At 38.4% G+C, this 14,311-nt stretch overlaps 1 protein-coding gene across 1 annotated transcript in view; it reads right to left on the bottom strand.

Annotated features, from left to right (window-relative positions):
• LOC113046667 (glutamate receptor ionotropic, NMDA 2C-like) overlaps positions 1 to 8,692 on the bottom strand; it is a 64,455-nt gene extending 55,763 nt beyond the window's left edge. The window contains exon 1 of the mRNA XM_026207549.1: positions 7,657 to 8,692. The gene's annotated coding sequence lies outside the window, so the exon portion shown is untranslated. The remainder of the gene's footprint in view (positions 1 to 7,656) is intronic.
• Between the last annotated feature and the right edge of the window lie 5,619 nt (positions 8,693 to 14,311).

Below are 14,311 nucleotides of genomic sequence, written 5' to 3' on the forward strand. Positions count from 1 at the left end.
CACACCGCAGGAACATTTAGTGAACTGCACAATGCCAAAAGTTAATTAAAAAACTATTATTATCATGAGCATACATTTAATCCTAAAATTGTTTAAGGAATCTAGTTATCATGCCTTTTTTAAAAGTTTTTAAAGTTACACATTGTATAGTTCATATAAATCAGTACATTTAACATATTAACATAAAACGTATTAACATATTAAAAATGGTCTGGCTTGGTTCTCTTTGTCAAAGAGCCACATGCATGACTTCAGTGATTTGCATTTTACAACTCATTTCACAGTGTAAAAAAAAAGCATTATGTTATAAACAATTTAAAAACAACATGTAAAAAATATATATATATTTATCCCTTTACTTAATTGTATTGGTGTTACCAATGTTATATGTGACCCTGGACCACAAAACCATTAAGTGTACATTTTTCAAAATTGAGATATGTAGATCACCTGAAAGCTAAATAAAGCTTTCCACTGATGTATGGTTTATTAGGATCAGACAATATTCGGTCAAGATACAACTATTTGAAAATCTAAAGGTGCAAAAATATTGAAAAAAATTGCCAGATTAAGTTATTAGCAAAGCATAAAAAATGATTGCTAATTGCATATTGCATATTACTAATCAAAAATTAAGTTTTGATATATGTAGGGTAGGAAATTCACTAAATATCTTCATGGAACATGATCTTTGTTTAATATCCTAAAGATTTTTGGCATAAAAGAAAAACCTATAATTTTAACCCATACAGTGTATTGTTGTGGTCCAGAGTCACAAATATAAAATGATTATTGAAGTAGATTTTACAAGAAAATACTGTTCGAGTTAATACGGTTTTTGTTTTTTACTACAAAATTTTATTTCTAACTCAATGTGTACTTGCCGTTAATTTGTAATTATTTGTGAAATTTACTAGCAATCAAAGAAACTTAAAAAACAAAAAACAAAAATAAAAACACGGCAACTGGTTTCAGCATTAACACTTGCCCCTTATGCATAAGTCTCATCCTAAACTCTCAATATAAGAAAAAAAGCTTATAACCTTCTTCACATGGCTTCTCTCTCATCAGCATTAATCCTGACCATCAGAAAGGACACGGATCTGGTCCTGGACCAGCGCCTGGGACATTCTGTAAAGATCTCTATTAACCCAGAGTCCTAGAAAGATGCAAAGAGTCCATCCATCAAGATCTGTTCCGCCAAACACATTTCTCACTCACTGTCAACCTTCTTAGCACAACAAACAGATTTTCTTTTTCTTCTTTGGTCTGTTTTAGCGCCAGAGTGAGGATTTTTTCCAGGCTGTTTAACTGTAATAACATCTTAAAGGCAGCAGATTACGTTGGAATTGAAAATGTGTTGCAGGGGCAACGATCCATTTTACTTGACACTTGAAGCCGTAGACTCCATATATCTTATATGGCACTGCTGTTAACACTAAACTCCAGTGCAGGTTGGGTTATGGTGCGCAGCAAAATCATCTACTGGGTTTTCATGTATATATAGATACGTGTGTGTGATGTGTGTGCTATTTGAAGTTAAGTGAAGTAACGTGTGGCCAAGCATGTTGTCCCATTGCCTTGCTCAAGAGTCTCACCTCACCAGTGGAGAGAAATACCTGTCGGACCTGAGACTCGAACCCATGACCTTCTGGTGACAAGTCTGACTCTCTAACCAAACTGCCCCAGTTTGGAGTGTGGGATCATGATAAGACGGCCTTAAGCTGAAGCCGAGGCATCCACCACCGAAGGCATCTCCCCTCATCCAGATGTCACTGGACTGCTTTAACGGCAGTGTATCTGCTTTCCTCGGCTCACACAAAACACTCGCTTTCTCCAGCTCGCACTGCCACCAACCCACTCACACAGAGTAATCCGTGTATAAACATACCACTTTGTTTTGTAATCTGCCTTGTGGATTGACACCCATTTGCCCCTCGGTCTCCCATGTGTTGGAAATGTAGTAACTTTCCGTGACGTTCTGCACAGGGAAGGGACGCAGCTGTGTTAGTCACATCTGTAGTGTGAAAAATACTTGTTTTTACAAAAAAGTCTTTTTTATTACTATATGTGAATTCACTATTCACTATTTCACTATATTTAGGACCAGATACTAAACAAAGCATATCAAAAGATGTTTTGACAAATTCCTGTTTCTATCTGTGCTTTTTGTGCCGATACAGTGAAAGTCAGTGGTTATTTTGTAACACACTGATTAGTGTTGACATTGTTGCTAAAATTATGGGGTTAACTCACCTGCGCAGCAGTTTTCTTGTATCGTCAAAAAATGATGGTTGAATAACTGATGTCACAAAAACTAGTCTTGGACGTTTCAGTTGCATTGCTGTCTATGGAGGGTCAGAAAGCTCTCGGATTTCATCAAAATATCCTAATTTGTGTTCAGAAGATGAACGAAGGTCTTACGAGTTTGGAACGACATGAGGGTGAGGAATTAATGACAGAATATTCCCATTAAGAGTCTTATGCTGCAGTGCAGGGGAGCAGAGCCATGCTTGGTGTTTGCTGTTGTTTTTCTTTGCATCCTACAGTGTTCTGTTTTCTTCTTTGCCAGAGGACATTATAGTGGACAAGGTGCACTTGGATTGCATTCTGAATACAAATACAAACACGTGTTTTGTTGACAGTTACACCTGAGTGCCAACGGAGGTTCCTCCGCCAACGGAGCTTCGTGTGTGTGAGAGAGAGACACGTGCATAATCACATCTCCACCTGTAGTAAAGGAGAAATGTTCATTTCCAGCTCGTTTCTCAAAGGAATTACACTGATTGACAGATTATGTGGCCATGGGAGCTTGTTGCTTAAAAAATGTACAGTTTCCCCTACATGACCTTGGAGCAGTCCTGCAAGCTCTGCTCTTTCATCTGTCCCACAGTGGCTGTGTCACGCTTGTCATGTAATATTTTTGGGTTGGGCTCATTTGCATCACTAACCTCTCTACCCTTTAACATAAATTCATAATAAAGAGTCGTTACAATCAGGTGTATTTCCATTCTCATAATATGGTAACAAACATCTGTCCCTCCCATCATCCATCCATCTATCTACCTTTCTGTAGTTCTATCTATCATTCAGTCATTCTATCCATCCACCCATCTTTCTTTTTATTTAGATCACTCAGGAGAAGCTTTAGTGCAAAAAAAAAAAACCTTTAATGTAAATTAAAAATAAATCTAAAAACAACTGAATATTAAAAAATATATTAAAAAAAATTCAGAGTCAAATTCAGAGGTAGAACGGACAAATGTGTCCAGAATGGAATGCTAGCTCACTGAATACTGTTTAGTATATATTTGCACATTTATCAATATGAACTGTATGGTGCGTACATTTAAAAACAGAGACAGCAGGTATTATTGCATAAATGTTTCAAAAATACTATGCTGCATTATTATCATTACTTCACATTGCACATTTAATTCTTGTAGTTGAAAACATTTATTTTGCATTTCTGAATGTTAGTATGGTACTCCAAACACAGCTGGTTGTTAAAACAAAAAAAACATTTCTCCATATTTTGAGAAGGACCGTTAAGTGTGTGTTGTTGTTTTCAGGTTCTCCTCACCGATGGAGTCAGTTAAGTGTCATTGAAACATTTCATTAAGCTGATCAGCTCTGGGCAACACATAATGTAACAACTTGCTGACGAGGCATTGTCCTGTGCGGTGTGATGCAGCTCTGGTCGTGTTTCTGAGAGACGGATCTCATCAAGCGGTGTGAGCAGTGCCAGTCACTCATCTCAAATACTGGACAACAAAACCCTCTTAAAGAAACAGCTCAACCAAAAATAAAACATCACCATTCACTCTTGAATCCCTCTTGTCGTTCAAAACCTGTAAGACTTTTTGTCCACACTTTGAGAACACTACCTAATGTGAAAAGTTTGGGTCAGATCCTCACACTAAGCTACTGTGTGAATTCATAATATGTGGAATACTTATGCGTCACTTAGACTCAAGAGCTGCGTGAACATTGTGTAAAACATCTCCCACTGAGCTGCACCAAGGAAAGAAGGTCATAAGAGTTTAAAACTACACGAGAGTGAGTAAATGAGGACAGAATTGTAATTTCTGGTGACCAGTCATAGTTCAAACGGTCATTGCATTTACTGCACTGTCATTACGGCTTTCAGCGGCGTCTCCATAAAACCACATCTATTCATTAAACTGCCAGCAAGAGCAGCACTGCTGCCCCAGAGTAATTCATCTACTCCATGCGTCTCTGTGCAAAGATTGAATGTCGTTCTGTCGCATTGGCTGATCTCAGACAACGTAATGAATATAATGTAATTCCTCACATCAACTGGTGAACAGTCCCACTGTTACAGAAGTGTGTTTGTTCACCTGTGGTGAATAGCGCTACTGACTCTGTGTTACACAAACAGGTTTTTGTGCACATCTAATATGAGGAATATGGGTGTGTGTGTTTAGTGGATATGTGGTGCATGTTCGGCCGTAGTAGGGATTAAGACAGCATCTGTTTAGAAATGTCTGTTTGACTGCTGATTTGACCCATTTGCACTAGTCGACACCCTGTTACACAGAAAACAACTCTAACATTCGAAATACAAAGTTCATGAAGAAATAAAGTGCTGCTTGTTCATGCAAACATTGCCACTTTGATGCTAGTGTATTGCAAACAGGATTATTTTAGTATTATTACTATTTTAGATTTGATTCATATATATATATATATATATATAATTTGTTTTTGTTTTTTTGGATTTCATTTTAATTTTAGGTCGGCTCTATGCTGGTTGTGTTCTGTGTAAGGAGAGAACAGATGCATTGATCCCAGGGTTCGCTGGCTCCACACCGCACTGACTTGTCCACCACACAACAGGGTGGACGGACACACACACACACACACACACACACAGAAGAGCACAGGGCATTTGAGAACCAGCGCACACTCACCCTCTCCATGTCTTGGCTCAACTTTCCCAAGCTCTTCCTCTGATCATCCTCACTCTTTTTAATTGGGACGGACAATTTTGGATCTTTTGAAGATTGTATGTTTCTATTACTATTGCTGATACTTACTAAAGCTTACTGTATCATATTTGATACACAACATTTCTAAAGTCTCTAAATTATCAATATAATCAAACCTTTGCTGAAAAACACTATTTACTGTAGTAGATGCCTTCCGATAGTTAATATTTTTTTACCAAATCAAAGTGCTTTTAGTAAAACATCCCCCTTCAGGTTGTGGTACACGTGCTACTTCCTGCTGTCAAATTATTACTGATTTTTATAAAGTAAATGTACTGTAAGAATAACTTACTTGACTGGAGCAAAATTGAAATGATCCATTCATAATATTTGAGAAAAAATCATGTTAAAAAGTGAAAATATGATACATCAGGCTTTTGAGCAATGTTTATTTGCATGTCTCTCGATTATCATTGTATTATTATGGCATGTATTATTATATGATGTGCCCCACAATCAAAAACCTCAGAGCTTTGATCATAAAGCTAGGCATTTAAATATGATCTTACTTAGACAAAATATTGGAGATAAAGAGTGACAAATGATTCAGTCTGCTATACTGTTACAAAGATCTCACTTATATCATATGAGCCATAAAAGCCAGATGCATCAAATATGATACTCAACAAAAAATTACATATGAATTTTTAGATAAAAAAAAAATATATTTGATCTAAAGGTTCAGAAATATTCTATTATTTTAAATGTCAGGCTTTAAAAGGCTTTAAATTAGCTCTACAACTGAACAAACATCAAACTAGGAAACAAACATCAAAGGAGGAAACTGAGCCACATCTAGGACCTAAAATATCATAGACTGGAATTTTTTTTTTTGTTCATATTTTTTATTTATTTTAATTTTTTTACCTTTGGCCAATAAACAACCAACTAGCAATTGTTGCGGCAAGTGCAAATTGCAAACTCTGTAGTGTCTTGTCTGTGTGAAAAATGTGAACAATTGTAGCTTTAGCTTGTTACTGGGACGGTTTCCTCAAAGGTACAGCTTTGTGCATGATCTGCACATTATCAACTAATAATCAAGGTAATAATATGCACCCCCAAGGCACTAATATATTCCTTGTAAGGGTTAATTAGGAACAAAGGCGAACATTTGAGTGTATTAGCCCAATGACAAGATAAAGCTATAGTTTTTGCAGACTTACAAGAGGTTAACCTTGAGAAATCTGGTGAAGTGCTTCATAACAGTTTTGAAAAACTAGACATGATTTCTCAACTGATTTACACAAGATGGTAAAGAATCTGCAATTAAATCACGAATGAGGAGAGAACACCTCATAGTCTTGACGTAACAGCCGGCCACTTGACGTAACTGTCCTACACTTCTACAATGTACACTGTGTCCTTCATAGCACACACACTACACATGCAGTGCCAGATCTTCTGTACATTTTGCAGCAAATATGCTTTCAGAGACAATTCAATCCAGTCTACTTGCTTATAACTATACAACATAACTCATCAGCGAATGAGCTTAATGATAGACATTATTCCTGTGAGGGCAAAGTTCATTCTTATTATTAAAAGTAAAATCATATCAGGTCATATCTCAGCTCAGAAAACATTATTCTATGAAAAAAAAAACAGCTCTGAAGGAGAACAAGGATACAAGGGCAATCAGGTCATTCTACAAAATCTTTCAATTTTTCACATAAATGCTAATAAATTACAATTCTACTCATATTCCACTGAAAACAACAGTTGTTTTTACTAATCATCTCCTGTTTTACTATTTAATATTTTATTCCTGAAAATCATCTTGATATGAGTGATGCCTGAAGAGTTATAATTATAATCGAGATGATGTTTTTCCATTTGCCCTGGAGCATATATTTAGCCGGGCTCTTTCTAATTTTGAAACTGTCACCCACCACTGTGATTTCCTAATAACTTTCCATGAACATTTTGTACAAGATTACTTGTGATTGTATCTGATAGACCAGCTTTTGTCTTTTTCTAGCCATCCCAAATAGGCTAGCTCTCGTTCCATCATCCACCTTGTTCTTATGAAGCACCCTCTTCTCACTACGAAAGTGGCACATTATCACAGCTCCAGCAGGACGAATCCCAAATGCGTCAGTGTGTGCTCCATAATAACTGCTCCCAACAGTAATTACTGAAAGCTTTCATTGCTTCCTATCCAAGATCTCTCAGTTCACCTCTCAACGGAATTCAATTTCTGTCGCTTTAACATTCCAGCACACGACTTTAATGGGAAACGCGCTCCATCTGCTGTGAGAAGTGATTGATCTTTGTTGTACCTGCAAGTCAGGATCCACAGAGTGACATACTACAGCAACAACATGCATTCATCTACAGGTTCGTTTTCTGGCGAATGAATGAAAACTTTACTATTTCAACAAGCATCCAACCTGTGGGTGCACCCACTTGAGATGACACAGTTTCGCAGCACTGTCCGAACACAGTAAGGCACTTTCAGGATGATTCATAACCCACACACTTAGCATTCATTTCACACTGCACAAATTACCAGTTCTGTCACTAAAAGCCCAAATTAACAGGTACGCAACTTCAAAAAAAAAAGAAAAAAAATCCTGTTTAAAGTGCATCTTAGTGTATGTGTGTGCCAGCAACATCCCTGCCCGAAGTGAAGGTGATCAGTTACCTGCTTTGGCAAACCACATCCAGCCCGGACGCCCGACAGCACATTTTCTCCTCCGTGACTCGTCCTGATTTTTTTCTTCGTCTTTTTTTCCCCCGTCCCCCCCTCCTTCTCTCTCTCTCTCGTGGCTCTTGTTTGATTCTATTTCAGTGTAGACAGAACAGCCCACTGTGACAGTGGCATGGTCTCTAGCAGTTTGGCAGAAGGTCACATCATCTTCCGTGAGGGGAGGGTGGGACGGATGGAGGGAGGTGGGGGGAGGAAAAGAGGAGGTGGCGTGGAGAGATGGAGGGAGAGCGGATGCCAGAGGAGAAATGAGAGGCAGGAGACGGCTGTCCACAAGTGTCCTGGTGCAGACGCGCATAGAGCTCCTTGTCCAGGATGGTCACTGGTTACGTGGACGCTTGCGTCTCAACTCTCATTGGACGGGTCCAAATCAGATAAGAGCAATCAGTGCTTTTCATAAATTTGCAGTTTTGTGTTAAAAAGAACATTAGGGTGAAATAGAATTTTGAATTGGCTGTTGTTCCAAAATGGAATTTTCTGTGTATTCAAAGTCCTTTCGGTCCAACGAACAAATTTTGTTTACCTTGTTAACTTGTTTCCAACATGTTCTTCAAGTGTAGTCCTCATTCCAGTAGAAGACGCTATGGATTACTCCAAAAACTGACAGTTAAAAGGGCACACAGGTGGCATAGGCCGGCAAGCGGAGCTTTCTGATTTAGCCGGCTGTTGAATGCTAGCCAGCAGATATTTTAGCCTCTGATTCTCTGGAGTTTGTAATTATTTTCTAGACTTCTGTAGTTGTAAAGCGATGTCCCGTTCGCACATGTCTCATTTCGGTTTCGCCTGACCCTTGATGTTTTGTTGGAGTTGATGTGTTGGTCTGTGGCTGTGGAGTGCACTTGCGGTTCTCAGATTACTGTAGTTGTAATCCCGGCTCCTTCTGCACTCCATATCAGAGGCAGGACTTGTGAGCCGTAATCATTATGTGGTAAGGATTTATTCTAACTCTCTCTCTCTCTCTCTAACCCTCCTCCCTCCCTCCTCCCTTCCTCTAGACCATCTTCTCTCTCTCTCTCTTTTTAAATAACTCTTCTTAAACAGATGGCTTCTGTGATTGGGAGGCATTTCTACTCTCATTCTTTGAAGTCCAGACATAATATTGGTGGCAATTTCATACTCGGGGAATGCAATATTCTCGGCATCGCCACAAATTTTACTTTCTAATCTTGTTTGTATCCATATACTTGTGTGTACAGCATCTAGTTTGGGTTTTGCTACCAACAGCTCAAATGCTGTAGCCTAATTGAAGTTTCTCTCTGTGCTAAAGCTCAGGAGGTGGATTTATCTCGCTGACTCACTTTTTTAATGGTGAAAAAGGTGTTATAAACCGTTGAGAGGCAGAAGAGATCCTACATGTTTGAATTATGCAAGTGAAAACACACAAGTACAAGCAATCATCATTCATTCATCCATCCATTATTCTGGTCATGGGTGCTGATTGGTTAATTCAGGAATCTTGGCATCCAAATATGCAAAGTTCAACTTGTTGAACTGTTGAACTGAATTGTTGAAGCTGTTGCTGTAAAAACCTCTTTAGAACTTGTTTACCTTTAAAGTGCATATTGGTTCTAGAAATGGAGAGTTCCCCAAAAATGAAAATTCTATCCTCATTTAGTCACTCACATGTCATTCACATGTCTCACATGTCATTCATATGTCAGATATAATGTGTGATATTTGATCTGGTTCATGTGCTCGTTTTCATGGCTGCATTACAATGTTTTTTCCTCCTACTGGTAACCTGGACTGTCTAAATATTATTGATTAAACTATCAGTGGGAGGAATCACACAGACCAAATCAAAAACAGACATTCCGACACGGAATGCACATTTTCAAAGTTGAATAACTGGCTGTAGCATTGTTTTTCGGAGAAACAAATATGTGAACTTAGCACGTTTCCTAAATATCACAAGTTTATTTGATTCTTTAGGGTCTTAATGAAAAGTCTACAGCATACCTTGATTAAAAGATCTCATCTTTAAATGCTAATGAGCTCTGCTCACCCCGCCCCTCTCATCCGTGGGTTGGGTAAACTTTTGCTGCATTCATTGTGAAATTTACTTACTAATACTTACTAGTACATTAATAGGAAAGGTGATTTGCAAAGATTAATAAAAAAATTTTTTACACACTTCTTCCGTAGGTGAAACAAATGATTCACAAATTATTTGCGCGAACATAGACACATTTCAGTAGATCGGGGGTGCATTCCCTTCAGAAACAATAGTAATGTTAATCCACTGTATCTTCAGTGGGTCAGATGTCGGGAGTAAATGATGATTGCTGTTTATTATTACATCCAACAACAAAACACCTCAATCTGTGTGACGTCACAGATCCAAGAATCTGTGAACAGCTTGATCTGAGAAAGTGGTAATGATTTATGAGGATTAAAACTCACACACACATACACTTCAGTTCAGTTCACAAAAGTGAATTTTGCATCCAATGACCCCTTTAAAGTATGAGCATGTACAAATTTAGGATGCTATAATCTTCTATGATGCTATGTAGGATGCTATGACCTATGCTACATCTTCTGTCAAAGCGTTTGAACCAATCACAAAACTCACACATAATTAATCCACATCATTTAGTGGGACGTGGGAGTCAAAAATAAGTGGATATACTAATGGCTATATGGCCAATGCACATTGTTTGTCATAATAAGACCCTTTTGCTTTGACTATATCCAGACTATATTTATAGGTCTAAAAAGACCTTTAAAAAAATAACATCTGTTGGTGTGGACAGTACAATCTGTTGGTTCATGGGATCCAGGTTTGAGGCCTGGCTCATTTCCTCATCTCATCTCTCCCTCACTACTGTTCCTGACTCTCTCTGCTGCCCTAAAAATACAAGCTAAAAGCCCACAAAAAGAAATCTGGTCCTAGAGAATACTAGGATATTTGGATGATGAAAAATGTTTCTTGTCTCGTCACATTCCATTAGGAATTAATTTACATGAAACACAATGTAGCTAAACATATTTGGGAAGAAAGAAAGTTTTTGCATCACTAGATATTACCGCTGGTCGTATAACATTTGAGTTGTCATATATTAAATGTTTCGCGACTCGCATCTTACCTAGTTAAACTTCGCTGACACTTTAAGCACTCTGCTTCTGTGGACATTAAACCCCTTAAAGTCTATGATGGTTACACTATGAAACCACCCATCATTGTAATGGACAAAAAAAAAACTTTTATATTTTCTTCGGAAGAGTCCAAATGTATTTTAATAAAGTGGTTTTCTTATTATAAGAATGTAATGGCCTGGAGAAGGACATCCTTTAGCAGTAGCTGTGGTCGGACGTCAGCGCTGATTGCGGCCGTTAGCACGTCAGCAGTTCCCGCTGGCGAGGAGTTGGAGATTAGCTTGAACGTTTGCGGAGCAATGGCAGAAGGGACACAGGAAGACTCACAGGTGGCTGCTGGGCGGAGGAGGACACACATGTCAGGATGAGAGAAAGAGAGAGGCAGAGATGGGCATATGCTCTCTCTCCACGACTTGGCCGAGGCGTTTCACACACTAGAACGCCGAACAGGAACAACAGGAGAGAGATATAAAAGAGGCAGCGCAGGCACGTGCGTTTGAAATCTTGACATGTAAAGAAAGCTTTCTTCCTCGTCATGTGGAAAAATTGGTATTATTTGTCAGGGGATTGACGGAAAACGAGAAAAGGAGGGGGGAAAGGCCCAACTTGGCATGGACCAGATCTCAGGGGAGACGTCCAAATATAGCCAGACGTCTCGGAGTATTGAACAACAGCAGCTCAGCTTACGTCCTCAAACCTGCACGTCCCTCTTTCCAGTGCCCTCTTGCTCTCTATTCTGTGACTTATCTTTGTTTTCCGTCGTCGCAGGAGCAGAGTAAAGTGTGTTTTGCCTCACCATTTGAAATATGTTGAGCTGCATCAACTGTACCACTTTTTCGTCCAGGTTAACAAGTGCATATAAAAATGTTAACAGATAAAAAGTAATGAATAAAAGTGTCCAGTGCTTAATTTAGGAAGCACATCAGAAGTACAGTAGTATCATCAAAGACACGTCACTCATATGGTTCTGAATGGGGAAAAATGCAACGGTCAATATGGCCTCTCTATCAGATGAAGCTCCGCCTTCTGAATGAACCTAAACCAGTAAAGTCAGCACATCATTGCATCTACCGAAGTCCCGGTTGTTATAGAAAGTCAATCCTCTGAGACGTGCGCTTAGGACTGCACATGCACACTGGCTGGATTAGCCTGAAAAATAAACTTTTTAATGCCATATGATCCAAATAAACAACTTTTATGATACAGTTGATATCAGATTGCATTGTCGATTTCAAATATGAAATTTAATTGTAAGCTTGCTTGCCTGAGAGGCGTTTCAAAAATGGCCGCCGAGTGACATGTCTTGTGATTTTAGTACTTGGGCTTAAACTATTTAAATGATATAATAACTCTGAAGTACAGCTGTAATTAAAGACATATAACTTACCATATAAATATATAATTGAGAAGCTTAAGCATCTGGGCAAACAGCTGCAGCCAAGTACTGGAGCTGTTGTATGGTGCCAGATTAGATGAAACTTAAACTACATTAAAGTTGTGCACTTCTTTAAACTTGGTGTGCACTCTTCGTTCCACAGACCAGTGTTCATATATGAATCAATATGCATATGCATGCGAATGCTAATGCAGGAGACCTGAAACGCAAGCACATGCAAAGAAGCCAAAGCTCAAGTTTGGTGAACTCTAACCTGTGAATTTGGACCAAGTGAAGTCAAAATACTTTGTTTATTTTTCATTCGATTACATTTTTTATATATATATATAAAGTGTTATAAGTGTGTTCACACTCCAAAAAGAAAAAGTGCACTTCAAATCACCAGATGATGGCACTGATTTAAAAAAAAAAAAAAAAAAAAAAGTGTATTGAATTTGTGCATAGTGTATAGTGCGGAGTCATTTGGGACACAACTTTAGCATGAAGAATCTTTTTTTTTTTTTTTTTTTTATGTTCCCAACTATAAAGAATGTTTTGTGCAGTGAAAAAGTTGAACAGTGTTCAGGGTTCTTCATTGAACCATCTATCCCAATAAAGAACCTTTATTTTTTTATGAGTGTGCAATTCAAATAAAATACGCCAGGTTTGATAAACACACAGCTTACTGTGGTGTCTGATGTCTAATTTTAATGTCCCACTATAGCTGTCCTATGCCATGTGCCAACAACACTGCCAAAAAATCAAGCAGTATTATTCTGCCCCCTATTGATGGCACATAGAAGCTCCCCGGAGTACCTGTGCTAAACACGTGTTATGGATGGATGGATAAAAATCTACCACAAAGTTTTCAGTTTTAAGATCTTTAAGAAATTACAGAATGCTTTCCTACGAACAACTGATAAGAAACCGGGAAATCTACAAGTGAGCAAACAGCAAAAGAAACCAGCTCTTTGTGGTCTGACTGAAAATTTCCACCCGACCTTCTGAACTTCTCTCTACTGTAAACATTCCTGCAATGTGAACCACAGAGGCATCTATAGGGAACAAGTCCCTGCCTTTGCAATGCTTTAGTTAACAACAGAGTTCCTATAAATAAATATATATATATATATATATATATATATATATATATATATATATATATATATATATATATATTTATATATAGACACAGTACAGACCAAAAATTTGGAAACACCTTCTCATTCAAAGAGTTTTCTTTATTTTCATGACTATGAAAATTGTAGAGTCACACTGAAGGCATCGAGGGCTATTTGAAGAAGGAGAGTGATGGGGTGCTGCGCCAGATGACCTGGCCTCCACAGTCACCGGACCTGAACCCAATCGAGATGGTTTAGGGGTGAGCTGGACCGCAGACAGAAGGCAAAAGGGCCAACAAGTGCTAAGCATCTCTCGGGGAACTCCTTCAAGACTGTTGGAAGAGCATTTCAGGTGACTACCTCTTGAAGCTCATCAAGAGAAAGCCAAGAGTGTGCAAAGCAGTGATCAAAGCTAAATGTGGCTACTTTGAAGAACCTAGAATATGACATATTTTCAGTTGTTTCACACTTTTTTGTCATGTATATAATTCCACATGTGTCAATTCATAGTTTTGATGCCTTTAGTGTGAATCTACAATTGTCATAGTCATGAAAATAAAGAAAACTTTTTGAATGAGAAGGTGTGTCCAAACTTTTGGTCTGTACTGTGTGTGGTGAGTACAAGAGGTTTCTAAACTGACTGCTAACTTCTGATCGAAGTATGTAATATAAACACATGTAATTCATTTCTGAAAGGAAGTCAGTTTTCTTTCTGTTGGTTCTTTGTACCATCAAGTGTGGCTGGCTTTGCCCTCTCTTTTTTCTCGATATCAATGGGCCGCTTTTCTCAGAAATGTCTAGGAGATACATAACGTGACAATCTGACAGGAAAGTACCTTGGCAAGTGAGCTCATAAACCCCCTCTCTTTACCACAAGCGATGTTTCCTTGTCACGTTCGCTGGCTTTGGACAGGATGTGGCACACTTATGTGAAGCCTGCATTTAGTAAGGCACTGACGAATCATTATCACAGCGTAGGTGTGATGGTTTCAACCGT

Source organism: Carassius auratus, chromosome 28 (genome assembly GCF_003368295.1).
Source record: "Carassius auratus strain Wakin chromosome 28, ASM336829v1, whole genome shotgun sequence".
NCBI lineage: Eukaryota > Metazoa > Chordata > Actinopteri > Cypriniformes > Cyprinidae > Carassius > Carassius auratus.